Below are 14565 nucleotides of genomic sequence, written 5' to 3' on the forward strand. Positions count from 1 at the left end.
ATTCCAATTGTATAGAGTGCTGTTGGAAGTGAATGTCTTAGATGGGGTCACGATAAAAAGGGACACGACAACCAAACGGTCATGATTCCAAGCAAACTGCAATTTATTGGAAATCAAATAAAAAGAAAGGAACCTCTTCAGCGATGTCTAAGGGAGATGTACATGTGTGAAGTGGCGTACTGTGGATGTTATGTAATATGAGATAAGAGTAAGGTAAGATAAGAGTAGTTTGTCGTTGTGCAGGGAGCAAGATGGGACAATGTGACAGTGTGAGGGTGGTGGTGATAAGGTGCCTACACAAATGAAGACAAATCCCCCAACCCCCCAACACTGTAGAGGGGGGAGTGAACCCCTTTTATAAACTCGCCCATCAGCACAGGTAAAATCAATAGTTATTTTAACCTCCAGACCCAGTCCAGCCTGTCCACTGACTGGACAGGACCTGAAGGGCCACGGGGGGGGGGGGGGTCAATGAAAAACATACTCTTGATCTGCCATCTTATGAGAATCAATTGGAAACACACACGCACACACACACACATTACTGTAATCTGTCACCAGCTCAGATTACTCCTCCAAATTGGTGTTGCTTCTGGAACCTTTGAGGAGGCCTCTCAGTTCAGTACAGCTAATTGGAGGGGAGACTGAGGCAGGTCATGGCTTTTTTTTTTAATTAACACCAATGGGCCTGGAAGAACTCTGCATGTCATGAAAGACCAATGCTCAGTCAGCAATGATGGTTTCAGCGGCGAGAAAACCATCTGCATTGTTTGAAGTGGGGTTATTGATCTATTTTCATGCTAAACATGGATTCATGGTCTGAGTCAGATCTGTTTTTTGATTTTTATAGGCATACAAAAAAGAATAACAAGCTTTATTAAACCTGATCGCATCTTTTCAAGTGCCTATGAAGCAAGGTGAACATACACACACACACACACAGTGTTCCACAGTATATTTTGGGGTAATATAATCTCTGAGCACATGTTCAGACCCAACACCTACGCTAACGCTAGTGTCCAAAACATAAAGTAAAAAAAATCTTCTGCTTCAACAACTTTTAAATGACCCAAAAAGGCAGGAGTCATTTCTAACTTGGGATAAAGAACAGTCACATGTGCTTTCAAGTCTACTTGAAAGCGAACGTAGCAAAGTTCTCTCCGTAAAGCATCTTGGAACGCCACACGAGGAATATTTTCAATCTGAGGCTGAATGATTTGTACGACGGATGCTGATTTTGAAGCACCTCATTCAGAACCTTGCACCAAGGGTATTCATTAGCCCCTCAACGCCCCAGGAATCAGCGCTTATTATGCAGCAGCCACATCCAAGACGTATGGGCGCCTGCACCAGCCAATGTGCACTAAACACCTTAAAGGTTTTATTGTATTGAATGTGAAATGATTTGGTGTGCTAAACCCAGTACTTCAACACCTCCTGATCCTACACACTATTGACAGCTCCTCTTTATTATTATGCAACTGTGTTACATGTGTTAGCATATTAACAACATTAAACAAATGCAAATGAATTACCTATGTGGAATAGTATGGAATCAGATTTGTGATTGAAACAAAATGTTCCTAATAGAATTTTGACAAAATGCTTTTTTGGTTGCATCTCGCTCGTTGTCATTTTCGCTTTTCAGTTGCGATTTTCAGTTGCGCTGCTCGTCCGGAACAAAACTGTCACTCAACTACCTGCAGGCCAATGAGGTGAAGCCCCGCCCACACGAGAACATTGTGCCAAAAATGCAACTGTATTCTCAGGCAGCATAAATGTAAAACTGGCCCGGAGCGGCTGAAAAGCCAGGAGTGAAAGTGTAAAAACGAGCAGCGTAACTGAAAGTCTCACAAGAAAAAATGAAAGAGCACGATGTAACCAAAACGTATGTTGTCAAAATTCCAACCTCTTATTTTTCACTCCAACGTCGTAATTCCGCTTGATATTAGGAACGGTTTGTCTGTTTCCATAGAATAGATCCTGTACATGATTTTTTATTTTTCTGAAACTGGCCCAAGTATGTTTTACAGGTTGAGGGGTTACTGTTGCTCCAGGGCTGATTAATTTTAATGATTGTACTGTTATATATACATATATATATATATATATATATATATATATACACACACACACACACACACACACACACACACACACACACACACACACACACACATTCTCCATGAAGGCCCAGCGCCTCATTTTCTTAATTAGCCTCACAGGTCAGTATTGTGAGCGGCCATGCAATGTGTTTTAACAGATTGCTAAGCTTCGTACTGGGCCTCCATTAATTAGACTGGACAATGCAGTTTAGCGTTAAGTGTGCAACACAGAGAACCAGACAGGCAGCGTGACTGACATCGTGTACAAAATTAAGCAGATGTTCTCCCTAAAGTTAAAGAATCAATGTTCGTATGCTGTAGGATAGCAGTGGAAAGCAGGGAAATATTAGCAGCAGCTCGTCACCAAAGCTGCATCAATAAATCAGCTCGAATTTTATTCCACACAAAATGTTCTCCAACAGAGGGATGAAAAACTACATTATTTTTTCTTTTCATGATAAAGGCAAAACGATTATGAAAATAAGAAATGTTTGGCATCAGCAATACGCAGCACGAGAATATAAGATGGTAAGAACCTGAAAAAAAAAAGAAATGTAGACATGTGAACAAGGCCCAGAAGCTGCAGAGCAACCATACGGATCTGCCTCACCTGGCCGCCTTTGAAGTATGCTATCCCAGCAGGAATTCCACCAAATGAGGGTTCAAATTCCGTTTGATGCCATTTCCCCCCTCCGCTGGAAGATAAAACAATGTTCTCAAAAAAGGTTCCTGGGATGGTCTGCTTCTGATCCTTCATTCCAAAACAGGAATTGTTTTAGCATTTTAAATTGAGCTACAAGCCCTGTGAACTCTTTAAAAATGACACCCGTTATATTAAACAATATGCGAGCATGGTGTCACGTGGCGGAGCGGCGGTTCGTGAGGTGCTGTCACACCTCCGATGTTGTGAGACTGAATCCCGGCTCGAGCCTTGTGTGTGTGGAGTTTGTACGCTCTTCCTGAAAGTGATAAGTTGTCACATGGGACTCGCCACAGTGTAGGTCGGTGGTTAGGTGGCGTCTCGATTGCATGGTGCCAGTGCTGGTCCCAACACTTCCTGAGTTTCCTCTGTTTCCTGCCTCCCAAAGGCACAACACCAGGTGGACAGGAGACACTGAATAGACATTTTGTGTGACATTGACCTGTCACCAAATAAAGTAGATGTGTCATACATACAAAAAAAGGGGAAATAACTGAAAACATGTTTTATATTCTAGTTTCTTTGCTCTGATTACTGCTTTGTACACTCTTGGCATTCTCTCGATGAGCTTCAAGAGGTCGTCACCTGAAATGGTTCTACAACAGTCTTGAAGGAGTTCCCATGGTCATGGTCATGAAAATAAAGAAAACACATTGAATGAGAAGGTGTGTCCAAACTTTTGGCCTCTACTGTATATCCATATTTATTCAGTATGCAGTTAGTTTTATGCACTCTTTAATAATAACTTTTTTTAAATGGACCAATATATATCAGCACATTGTCATGGCCAACGTACCACCTCCAGCCCACCAGAGGGAGCAAGATCAGTCGTGGAGACAGCGACCCGGAAGCGGAAGTGAGGGGGGTCAGGTGGCCAGGGGGGGACGCTGCCCACTTTTTGGTGAATTACCGTCGGAGGCGCTAGCCTTCCTTATTGATCCTGCCTTTTTGACCACGACCTTTGCCTGCCCTCGACCTTGAGTTTGTCGGCCCGCTTTGGCAACGACGATACGTGTATGCTGCCCCACCTTCCTCCCACCAAGAGCCAAGCAACAGCGTCCGCCTGCGCCACCCAAGCCCCGCGTCCCCCGGACGTCTTCCTGTTCTCCTCCGTCCCGGTCCACCCCGGCCTGGTCCCCTCGCCTCCTTCCCCGCTACGTTCCCCTCCCGGCACGCTGCGGCACGTCCTCTGCCCCACTCCCCTTCCCACTCACCTCCTCAGGCCAAGCGCCTCCGGCTGTCCTCCCCAGCTCTTTCTGGGACCCCCGAACTCGCGCGTTGACACACAGTTATCTTGTACATTTTTTAATGTCCCCACAGTATTTTGGGTGCTGTGATGTCATCGATATGTGACTCAAACTCCCAAAGGATGCAATCGACAAAAGCCCTTCAGCACTTTGATGGCTTTTAATGCAGACCCAAAAGACACAGTATACTGATTTATAACCATTTATTACCGCTTAAAATCAGGGTGACAGTTACTTGTAACAGCGCTCATCGAAATAAGAGGAAGCCCCCCCCCCGCGGACATCGTTAAAGGCCGGGCCAATGCACATCGCTGAATGCACCGCATTCGTGTCCTGCTTTCTAACAAGAGCGCGGTGCCCTGGCTTCAGGTCAAAGGAGGCGGGACCCCCCTTTAGGGTGCCGAACCCCCTGCTTTCATTATTTGTGGATACAAGCCACAGTTTATACTTTTTTAGTTTTTTTAGTCTGGTGTGGGCGTAGTCCGCAGGGTGGAAATTACCGCCGAATCTAATAAGGCTACTGAGGCCTTGCAGATCCCCATCCAGCCTCCCGAGCTCTGGATTCCGTTCCATTCATCAGGCGCAGAAGTGCTGCACAAACATTGGTGCGGCGAGATGCTTTTTTCCCCCCCTCTCTCTATATCTCTCGAGAAGAAGAAGAACGCGGCTTCATTAAAAGGGCCGGGTATGGCGCATCGGTGGCTCTGAAAGGCTGCAGATGTTCGCCTCTTTCAGGGTGAAGCCGGCAAACCAGTGGCGGGGGGGAGGCTCTGGCAAATGGGCCCACCACCCTCCAACCCCACCCCCACACCAGGAGATTGCCTGGCGATTACGCTTCCAACGGCAGGGTGTGCTGTTCTGTTGCTGGAGGCGAGCCAGAGCCCGGCATCCTCAGCTTCCCTGCTTGTCCCGGGCGGCATTTTCATTTAGCGTGGAGCCAACGTGCCTCCTCTTTCACCCACTCTTCACTCTTCTCCCTCGTTTCGTCATTACGTTGCTAAAGACGGCGCACTTCTAATTATGCCGAGCGTAGAAATGAAAAACCTTCTTGGCAGGGGTCAAGTTAAGGGAACCCCGCAAGACAGCGTAAGACATCCTATTTTATCATTATAATAGGTGGCGCCAGGTAGAGTTTACGACCACTGTCACTATCTGTCGGGAGACTGGAGAAGGATGGTAGGGTGGTGGTAGCCTAGTGGGTAACACCCTCGCCTATGAACCAGAAGACCCAGGTTCAAATCCCACTTACTACCGTTGTGTCCCTGAGCAAGACACTTAACCCTGAGTGTCTCCGGGGCAACCGTCCCTGTCACTACTGATTGTAAGTCGCTCTGGATAAGGGCATCTGGTAAATGCTGTAAATGTAAACGAGAAGGAGGAGTGTGTGGATGGCAGAGAGCATGTGGCTCTGCACAGTTTTCCAGATTTTAAATCCCAAACAAGGGGAGCTCTCAGGTAGCCTGTTAATTGTGGGGACGCAAATCGCGCCCTGGTCACGTGACGCTCCAGTCGACAGCGGATTGGGACGCGGCCAATTATAAAACCCAGAAGCCTGCGGCGCATATATAAATACATAAATATAATAAATATATATACACATATATAAATATATACACACACATATGTATGTATGTATATATGCAAAATAGTTTTATATCAATATAAAAAATATATCAAATCTAATAAAAAAATGGAAACCTATATACAATATCTTTTTCTCCAGGAGTAGGGGAGGGAGGCAGAACAGGAGTGAGGAGGGAGGAAGGAGGGAGAACAGGAGGGAGGGGATGCGCAGAGTACCGCCCGCTCCTCGGTGCTCCACGCCGTCTCCTCCTGCCCTGCCACACTTTTCCCGCAGACAGCGGATCCGCGGCGCCGCGGGAGCATCGTGGTCCGAGAGGGGAAGAAGAAAAAAAGAAAAGAAAGAAGAGGAAGAAGAAGAAGAAGAAGAAGAAGAAGAAGACGGCCGAGAGAGGCATGAGCCCGGCGTAGCCCGAGGGGGAGACGGGCAACGCGGACGCGCGCCTGGAGGAGCGAGCCCCGGATCATGGTCCGCCGGTTTCGGGTTCGGGTTCGGGCGCGGACCGCGGGATCTGCGCTGCTTCCAGCTCCACGACGGGGAGGAATATAAACGCGTCTTCTCCCCTGTCGCCGCTGCTCGGTACGTCGCCTCGACCCGCGCGTCCCTCGATCGCGTCTTTTCACGTCCGACCATCGGAGACCAGTTGAGATATAACGCATGTGCGCTGTAAACGAGTGGGGTTTTTGTTTGTGACAGAGGTCGAAAAAAAAAAGAAGAAAAGTGTGACAACCTCCAGGAAAGGTGACCGGGCTTGTTTATTATGGGGAGGACGCCCGGGACACGAACCCCCCTCCCCGCGAGTCAGCTGTCGGCTGCACCCCCTGTTTTATACGTGGCGTGTCTTCACCGGCGTGGTCGCTGGGCTGGAGACGGTAATTAAGGTGCATCATCATCATCATCATCATCACCACCATCATCATCATCATCGCCGTGTGCCGCATTGTAATTAAACTAGACTAACCGGAGTGAGCGATTCTCTTCTTTTTATAATTTGTATTTTTTTGGGGGGTGAAGGGGCGTGGCCAGGAGCCCACCCAGAAAAATCAGACTAAAGTTGCAACTGATGCGAATCGGGGTCCTTTTTTATGCATGTAATGGCTTTTTAATGGAACACCCTTTTGTTAGTAATACTGTATAAACCCCCCACGCCCGCATGGTCACCACCGTCAGTCATTCTTCTCCCGGGGATCAAAGGCTCCTCTGGGGACTCGGAAGGGCAGAGCGAGGATTGGGGGGGGAAAGGAGAAGCTCGGCTCATCCCCTATTGTGTGCTGTTCCAGCGGGGAGGGGGTTCGAGTCTTTCTTCTTCTCCTCCTTGTGCTCATGTTTATTTATGGATGCGTCTTGGGTCTCGTTTCGTGGATAACAAGCGCGGCCGAATTAGCGGCGTCTGCGTTGGCGAGGTGCTGGCGAGGTGGCAGAGACGTCCCGGATCTCGGAGCGGTGCCACCAGCCTCGTAGCGACTCGAGAAGCAGTGACGGTCTTGACAGGCCGGGTGACATTCGTGACACTGCACAACTTCCTGGACTGGGAGGGGTCGCACCCGCCAACTGGTCCATGAAGCCTCCAGAATGCCGCTGTGTCACAAAGAAAATTGAAGTCCCTCTTCTCTTACCCTCTTTTGAAATCGTTTTAAAAATGGATGATCGACAAAAAAAGAAATGAAAATACGCACACACACGGGCGTGGAGACCTGTTACGTCCCAATGCTCCCCTCCCCGGGGCGGGGGTCACTGATGTCTGCCTCTCTGTTCCCTGGCTTTGCCCGAGGCATGGAGGAGCTGTCTGTCTAGCGGGGTTTGGGGACGATGACCACAGGACGAGGTTCTGGACCGGGTCTGTCCCCTCACCGGCTGCCTGTTTCCTGCCCTCTCGTGTTCTCGCACCTTGGAGGCGGGGAAACCGTCACGTTTCTGGACATGTACTTGAGTTTCATGCCAATAAATAAAAATGACCAGGGGTCAAGAAATGGACTGACAGACGCGGTTTGGTTTGTCTTTCCTACCCAGTTGGAAGTCCACGCCTCTAGTTTGTCACCCCATGTCTTACGCTTATTGGGTGTAACTCGTCCTCTCCTGATAATGTGATCATGACCTGCAGCCAGTCTGCGTCACCTTGTCAACGTCACGTATAGCCACTGCAGCTATGGATTCGCGTCGGATTGGGGACTTGAACTGTCAGTACCTGGAACGTACTGATCCGCATATTTCCTGCTCCGCCTAGATGGTGGAGTAAGGGGGGGGGGAGCAGGCGTCGGCAGGGGGGATCCCAGGAAGATGTCACCATGACGATGGGGTTGTGGGACGGATCACTGGATTGCGGGCTGCGTCTCTGTTAAGTGCACTTACTCTCCTGGCCTCTTCCTCATTCGTTGTATTCACCCTGCAGAATCCTGAACAGAGTGTGTGTGTGTGTGTGTGTGTGTGTGTGTGTGTGTGTGTGTTTTTCTGTGCTTCCAGGAATGCGCTCCTGCAGCAACCCCTTTTAAATATGTATGTATTAAATATGAAGGCACCCCCCCCATTTCGCCAGTGCCGAGGAGAATCAGTGTGGCTCTGCCAGGATTGGGGTTCGGAGCCGACAGCCCAATCTATTATTATTTATTTATTTAAAAAAAAAAAAAAAAAAAAAAAACAATTTTTTGAGGGGGGGTGGATTTTCAGACGTGCTTTCGACCATTTCTCCTCGACTGACAGTTTAATCAGGGATGGCTCGCGAAGTGGTGCCACTCCTTCTGCTGCCCGAGCCAAAAAATGGCATTTTTATTGACATTTCATTGTCATCATTTTGCGTTTTGCCTACCCTTCCTATTCACTTCATTCTTGTATGTTTTTTTCTCTCTCGTTTTGTCAGTAGCAATCATTTCATCTCGTTCGTCTTTATTTTTTTAAATAGAGGATGCCTCTCACCCATATAGAGACGTGGCAGAGTGTGAGAGCCTCTTTTGTAGTCGCACTTCATTCTGGGGAGCCTCATATTACAGATTCTATCTCACGTCTCTGTTGAGGTTCGCCTGCCATTTGTGCTTCAAGTAGCGTACGAACTCCACCTTTTGTCAGCATTTCGGAAAAAAAGCACCATTAGATAGTCTTCTGCACCCTTTTAACCCATTTCAGACTAGTTCACCGTGTATTGGGCCTTGGTGGGCTGATTTGTGGGAACCTCGGTAGAGGGGCAACTGGGGAGCGTTCGTCGGGGGTAGCCTGGTGATAGTGGGCTAATTATCTTCTCTGACGGACTCTCTGGCTTCGGGTGATCATAAAGCTTCGAACTCTGTCATTCTCTGGTTAATGTGGCTAGGAGAGCTTCACCAGCTGTGAAAAGCATTGTGATGTTGAAGGTCTGAAATGTGGTGTCTTTAAACGTTTGAGGTAAGGATGAGATGATCTAACAATCTGTCAGGGATCCATCGGGGCAGGGAAGAAAAGACGGCATCGCTCGATTTTTTACTAAGAGCATCAACACACTCAACATGATGGAATGCGATGACCGGGCATGGACTTGACACAATAAATATACATTTATTCACATGAGAACAGGTTCACACCGTCAGGAAATTAGGAACACACACACTGAACATGAAACTCTGTCCCGAAATGCGGGACTGGAGCACCCCAAGAAGTCCGCTTATAATTTTCTGGACAAATTTTGTCATAATCGGCTCTACTTTATTATCTACAGGGTGGTAGTAGCTTTGTGGGAAGCACACTCGCCTATGAACCAGAAGACCCAGGTTCAAATCCCAATTACTACCATTGTGTCCCTGAGCAAGACACTTAATCCTGAGTGTCTCCAGGGGGGGACTGTCCCTGTAACTACTGATTGTAAGTCGCTCTGGAGAAGGATGTCTGGTAAATGCCGTAATGTAAATGTTTACTACCATTGTGTCCTTGAGCAAGACACTTAACCCTGAGACACTTAATCACTACTGTAATAGTAGTGTTAATATTTCAATTACTATATGAAAGTAATGTAAGTAATTGCATTTGATTAACTTTGTAAATTATACATGAATATTAGTAACCGTGTTGAAAAGTTGAAACCTGGCAGTGTTTACTCCTTTCAGTACATTAATTAATTGATCCATTTGATAAAGAAAATGTAACAGTAACCTAGAATTGGGTGATATGGGAAAATAAAGATCCCAATGGACATTAGATTTTTTTTATAGATTTTTATCACATTTCTTCTTTTTGCAACAGAAGATGCCAGAGATAAAGAGTTTATTAGCATGTAAAACCATGACACTTACTGCCCTCCTCTGCTGTTTTTTTTCTAGTTTTAAATCATGTGATACTGCCTGTGTTGCCAGTCCCTCAGACATCCCAACCTGCAAAAACCCTAGTCTGGGGTGACATTTATATTTTCATTTTTTGGGGGCTCTCTCCCTCTTCCATGATGTTCCACTGTACCAATAACAGTTAACTGTTTTCAAAGTTATCATAACTTTGGTCTTTAAGAAGTTACTTAGCAAAATACACCAATCAGGATGCCCTTTGTCTAGGACAGTTTACATGAACAAGCAACACACAGTGTGATCCGCATACGTCCCCTCACTCCCTCTCATCCCGCCGTGATCTCTCAGGGGTTCAGCGTGCACGGTACTGTTTCATGTGCATACTCTGGTTTGCTTGCTGTACTTTCTTGGATATTTTATTCAATTTGCAGCCATCATTGTTATGGTTGCAAGTTGCGGCTGAATAGCACACTTTGGTATAACATGGAACATGTGTGAAAATACGTCTTCAGTACTTGCTGAAATGCTCAGATATTATTGAGCATCAAAAAAATGTTACGGTATGATTAGCTGCCTAACATAACTTTTCTTACGACTCTTCAGCTATCCTCTACTGCGAGAATATCAGCATGTTTTAGTTTTAGTAATATGTCGACGATCCACATTCACCAGTTTTTCTGAAATTAAACTGGGTTTTAATGCCCGATTGAATAAAAAACAGGGCACTAATGCCGCTGATTAGGCGTCCATGATTAGAGCCCTGTAAAATTGAAGAGATTGCGGTGGACGCTTAACGCTACCCCTTTTGTGCTTCAGTTCCTGACAAAATAGCTCCTTTCCTGTTCCCGTTAGCCCTCAAGCCCTCTTTACCTTTTACGATGTCCTTCCCCATCCGACCCCAAGACGTGACAATGCCGTTGAAGTAAAAAAATTCTGGTATAGGAAAAGGTATTGTTATTGTTAGCTACCTTTTCTTTACTCTTTACCCAAAACTGCAGTAGCAAACCAAGTGCTTCTGACAGAGCAACATCATCGCACAAGATATTGTGTGAGCAACATCATCACACACGTTCTGTCAGTTTTCTGAAATCCCCTGCACTTGCCTCGCAGGCGCTTTGTAGAGCGAAGTGGATGTTGTAAAATGCCAACAAACCGCCTACAAAACGACGACACAAGCCTCTTATTATTACAGCAACCACACGCACCTCGGAGTCGCGGCTTCTCGACAGAGTTTGCCTACCGCCGTGGAACGGTGCGGCGCCGCAGTTTCCTTTCCAAGTGGAAAGAAATGCAGTAGAGAGTGGAATTGTCACAGAGGGGGAAATATTAGCACAGGTGACAGGTGCCCGGGCATCCGAACACAGCTCACATCCTGTAAATGTTACGGGGCAAATGTCAGCGTCGGAAAAACCTCAAGCACCGGCCTCAAACCGCAGAGGAGTGACTTTTCATTAAGCCCCGGCGCCGTGACGACGAGGCTGCGCTACCTCATTAATTTTGGCACAGCAATCCCGTGCTCATCACCTCACCTCGCAGACCTAATGCATAATGATGCCTCGCACACCCCTGTCCCTACAGAGCCTGGCGAAAGAGATTTGTTTGTAATTACGATTCTTTTTTTTTTTTTTTTTTTTTTAGCCCCCTGCCCCCCACTCACATTTCGTACTTGCCAACCTCATGGGGTGTCTCCATCACATTGAGTGAACATTAGCTGCGTTCTATTCATCTGTTATTGTTATTATCATAATTTTATTATTTTTTTTTTTCAATAGCGGAGCCGGTTCTGCACAGAACGGGATGCTGCAGCACGAATAGGCAGCTGGCAGTACAATTCGCTGTAGAAATTTCCCTCACGTTCCACCCTACTCTCCCCCTGTCTTCGAAGAGAAAGCGTGTAATCCAGTCTGACGCGATTTACAGTGCCAAAACGCTCCCCCCGAAGAAACTTTGAAGTCGTCGGGAAATCCACCCTGAGACTCTGTCAGTCTGCAATTACAGTAGACGAGGAACAATTATCCGCTGAGCCGGGCCAGTCGCGTAAGATTATGCCAGTTTTACTGTATAAGCAAATGATTTAGCAGATCATCCCTCAGAGGAGTCTGTGAGGTCTGTCGGTCACTTTCACTGCAGGCCAGAGGGTCCACTGTGTTTTAAACAAAATCGGGGGACCTCGCTAATGACATCGTTGGGGGAGGGGGAGTCAGCGCTGTTCATTTTTTACATTTTTCATGTGTGAAGCAAAATGCGAGCTTAGTACTGCGAGCGAAACCGAAAAGTTGTAACAATTCCCTCTGGCGAGAGGAGCATGCTTTACATAACCCGGGCTGGCCTGCACTAAAAATTCATAGGAATGTCATAAAATATGAATTTGCACATTGATTATTGATCACCTTGTAACGCTACCAGCATATTTCTGAGGTACTGGCCCACTGACGATTAAATTAGATTTCGTATGCAGACTGTGTGCTTGAATCACATTTTGAGACCAGAATGGGCCTTGTGACTCGCATGTTCTCAAGATGCAGGTCCATCTAGTACAGGTGTGAACCTTCACAGGTCTCACGATTCGATTCGATTACATTTACTTTCATTACGATTAGATCACGGTGCATCGCACTACGTAACTTCAGTGAGATGAAAGTTAAGGGCTCATTCGCACGGACTGAACGCCGACTGTTGTTCAGCTCATTGGTGGAAAGCAAAGCATCTGCACATTTGGATGCCATCAAATAAGCGCAGCATGCAACGTTTTCTGGGCTTTAATTTTAGCCAAAATCCTGGCGAATGTTAAACAGCGTCAAGAGAAAACCACACAGATTTTGAAAAGTTTGAAAGCGACTTTAGATTTTCTCCAATGAGCAGAAACATTTTTCTGTGTTCAGTCTGCGGTTACATGACGCAACTGACGCAACATTTTTCTGCCATTTGTGGCTCAGGTCGTGTCGGGTTTGGGTCGGTGTGTGTAGTGTATGAAAGAAAGAGAATCTCACACCGCTGCTGGGGTCTCCATCACGGTCTCTATTTATGTTGCGTACAGCACCTCAGCTCCGCCACGCCTGGGTAAATGCCAGTAACCGTTCGTACGTGAGACGGGGTCATTACACGTACCAAACATTAATGCTTTCATGTAATACAAATGAAATAATAGGAGCTTGGACAAGTCTGCTCGGTTCCTCGGCTTGGTGGAGAGTCGATCTGCATCATGACCGGGGCAGACGACTAATTCTGCCCATGGCACATGCACTCCGCCCCAAATCAAAGTAGCAAATCAATGCCTCCACACAGGTTGTGTAGATTGTAGATTGTGATGCACCAGTTGGCCTAGATGTGTTAATGGGTTAAATTTTCATGTGAAATCCATCGACAATTCAAGAGCCTTCTTTTTCAAATAGAACTACATATGCAAGCATATTTTGCAAAACCATTGAAATAACAACACTAATAGTGCCTGTAATGCTCTTAATGATTCCGGTTTGACAGAAGGTGCTGCTACTTTGTGTCTGCCAAATGTGGCTTTGATGTCTAAATTCACAAGCCGTAAGTATGTAATCAGAAAGTAATTTCTTCTGAAATTTGCATCACTGTCTCTATTTGTACATTTGCGTTTTTTGATTTAATTCAATTTGTTTGCTGCATTGCCAATAACAGTGCTGTCCTGGCAATGCTACGTTGCTGGCAATACTACATTGCCCACTATAGTGATTATATCAAAACACCCATTCACTTGTCAAATTGCAGGTTAGTCACAATTCAGTCTTATCATGTCTTCGCTACTGAAGAGCGGGAACAAACCTTATGAGCACAATTTCAGGATAAAAAAGGGTTTTTGAGTGTTTGAAACTAAAAATGTCTAGGGGGCCCTATCAATATGTTGTCCTGCCACTCATTTCTAATATGACTGCTCATGCTCATTTGTGGATATACAGTGTTCAGACAGGCAGGCATTGACTGACGGTTGGGACTGTAGAGGAAAGTATTATTGTAGACTGGCAGACTGTAGTGAATTTAGGTTGCCTGCCAACTCCTATTAATAGGCGGAGGAAAGTAGCTTTTGAGGTCAGTAATTTTCAGCCCATTCACACTCCTCTGATGTAGCACTTTTGTTGTTTTTTTTTTTGTTTTTTTTAGGTTGACATTTAAGGGACAATTCAGTCCAACTATTGTGAAACAAGGTGCTGCTCAAAAGCTTGCCTGATTCAGCCCTTAAGTGCTAGTTCTGAACCTCAGTCTCTGGGAAGACCTTCTGTTGGAACTTTGAATATGATGCAGGGCTCTGATGTGACCCAATTTCTCAATGGTGCAACTAAAAAAAATCATAGGTCACACCGATGCGACCAGCCATTTGGGGGAGAAAATTCTCAGTAAACACCCTGTGGTTCTAGCAACAGTCACCTCTTAGGTCCTTGTGGTACTGTAAACCAATCAGAGAACATTAAGGGCGGGGGACGCCTCTGATTGGCCATCGTCCAGATATCCCTGTACATTTGAAAGTGCGCGTGCTGCAGTCAGAAAGAGATGGGTGAGTAGCCTGGACCCCTCAGACAGACAGAGTAGATGTAGCCACAGATTAGAGCTTTAATCAGATTTAATCAGTTAAAAGTTAGACACGAGCCAGACAAGTACAGTAAACGCTCGAACTCCAGAGATGTCGGCTAACATAACGAACATGAATGCTTTGTGTGCATGTTGGTTT

At 46.2% G+C, this 14565-nt stretch overlaps 1 protein-coding gene across 3 annotated transcripts in view; it reads left to right on the forward strand.

Moving 5' to 3' along the window:
• Nucleotides 1–5874: 5874 nt before the first annotated feature.
• Nucleotides 5875–14565, forward strand: part of cntn3b (contactin 3b) — a 69789-nt gene continuing 61098 nt past the window's right edge. Inside the window, exons 1-2 of one of the 3 annotated variants that reach the window (XM_028998010.1) lie at nt 5875–6213; nt 6331–6515. The gene's annotated coding sequence lies outside the window, so the exon portion shown is untranslated. The remainder of the gene's footprint in view (nt 6214–6330; nt 6516–14565) is intronic. The other 2 variants (XM_028998009.1, XM_028998008.1) reach the window with 2 other exon arrangements.

The sequence above is a fragment of the Denticeps clupeoides genome, chromosome 12 (assembly GCF_900700375.1).
Source record: "Denticeps clupeoides chromosome 12, fDenClu1.1, whole genome shotgun sequence".
In the NCBI taxonomy this organism is placed as follows: Eukaryota; Metazoa; Chordata; class Actinopteri; order Clupeiformes; family Denticipitidae; genus Denticeps; species Denticeps clupeoides.